Here is a 2,187-nt window from a genome sequence, read left to right as displayed (position 1 = left end):
TTAATTATGATTATTTCCATATATATGCATGATTATTTTTGAGTTTATAATCTGAAGAGTATTTACAAATTAATATATTAATATTAAAAATAAACGGTTAAATAATTACCGTTTACGGTTCAATTCTTTCTCTAACGGTTGTGTACTTACATATATATTATGAATGCTTGTTAATGTATGTTAACGGTACTTTGTACCTATTCAAGAAATAATCAAAAGTCACATCTTTTCATTATGTAACTATTCAATAACCAAAGGTTACATCTATTCATAAGTTACGTGACTTTTGATTCTAATACATGCAACATATATATATATATATATATATATATATATATATATATATATGAATTACCCACTATTTAATACTGAGTGCAACAAAAGGATAATAATAGGTACTAAGTGTACATGTGATTTTAACTATTGAGAGTTTTGTTTATTCAAGAGAGTTAAGAATTTCTTATTATTGCTAATTAAGAAATTCTTAGATTTCATTGTATCCTCAGCGAGTATTGTCATCAACCCTATAGCAACTAATTGTGGGGACAAATATCTCTCTAAAGAAAGCGATCTAATCGTGCGTTGAAACCACTACACAAATATAAGATTTTGTCATATTCTCATAATAATATACCCAACAATTTTAGAGAGATATTTGTTGAAGATGGCACAAGATCAAAACACCACGTTCAAGGTCATGAATCAAGAGTTTGTCAAGTTAGATCGCTTTAATGGAACAAACTTCAACCGTTGGAAGGACAAGATGATGTTCCTTCTTTCGGTTCTCAATCTTGCATATGTGATTGATCCAAAGACTACACCAATTACCGATGCCACTGAAAATGTCACACCGGAAGAGAAAGAAAAGATCGTTCAATTGAAGAAGAAACGTGATGAAGATACTTTTGCATGTCGAGGTCATATTCTCAACACTTTATCCGACCGACTCTATGATTTCTACATGTCAATTCAATCACCATTGGAGGTTTGGAAATCTTTGGAAGAAAAGTACAATACTGAACGACAAGAAACAGATAAGTTTATTATGATGAAATATTTTGAATTTATTATGAATGATATTATGCCTGTCATGGATCAAATTCATGAATTACAAATCTTTGTAAGTAGACTTCGTGATCTACAAGTGGTGATCCCTGAATCATTACAAGTTGGAGCAATTATTTCAAAATTGCCTTCATCTTGGAATGGTTATAGGAAGAAACTTTTACATCTTGGCAAGGACTTCACAATTGAGAAATTACTAAGGCATATACGTATAGAGGAGAAAACTCAAAAATGTGATGCTGTGTATCTTTCTCAAAGTTCTAAAGTGAATCATATTGGTGAAAACAACACTAATAAGAAGAAAAAAAAGGTTCTCTAAAGATTCAAAGCAAGATAAGAAGAGACAAAGAGAGTGTTATCATTGTCACAAGAAAGAACACTATATCAAAGAATGTAGACTTCTGAAAAAGGAAGCACCAAAGACCAACTTAGTGGAAGAGAAGGATCTAATTACGATGGTTGCAGAAAAAGTACAAAACATGCATATTGGCATGGTTACAAAAGTCAACATAGCAATACAAGGAAAATCACTTGAGTGGTGGTTAGATTCTGGGGCTACTGTTCACGTTTGCAATGATCGCAACCAATTCAAAACATATGAAGAAGTGAACAATAGAGAAGTCTTGATGGGCAATGACAACTCAGCCAAAGTTTGTGGTCAAGGAACTGTGGAATTAAATTTTACATCTGGAAAGAAATTAAGTTTAATAAACGTACTTCATGTTCTAGATTTGAGAAAAAATTTAGTTTCTGTTAGTCTCTTGTGTAAGAAAGGATTCAAAGTTGTAATGAAATCCGATAAAGTGATCTTGCTTAAGAATGATGTATTCATAGGAAAAGGATATTGTACTGAAGGCATGTTTAAACTTAGTATTAATAAAGTGAATGTTTTCTTGTATGTTGTTGATTCTTGTGATTTATGGCATAGTAGATTAGCACACTTAAATTACAAATCAATTGAATATATGCAAAAGAATAACTATATTGATCTTAATAACAAGGATTTTAATAAGAAATGTGATATTTGCATACAATCCAAAATTACTAAGAAATCTTTTCCTGAGGTTGAAAGAAATACACATTTATTAGAATTGATTCATAGTGATATTTGTGAACTAAATG

Source organism: Arachis hypogaea, chromosome 10 (genome assembly GCF_003086295.3).
Source record: "Arachis hypogaea cultivar Tifrunner chromosome 10, arahy.Tifrunner.gnm2.J5K5, whole genome shotgun sequence".
Lineage (NCBI taxonomy): Eukaryota > Viridiplantae > Streptophyta > Magnoliopsida > Fabales > Fabaceae > Arachis > Arachis hypogaea.
Note: the sequence above shows the minus strand (reverse complement) of the source record.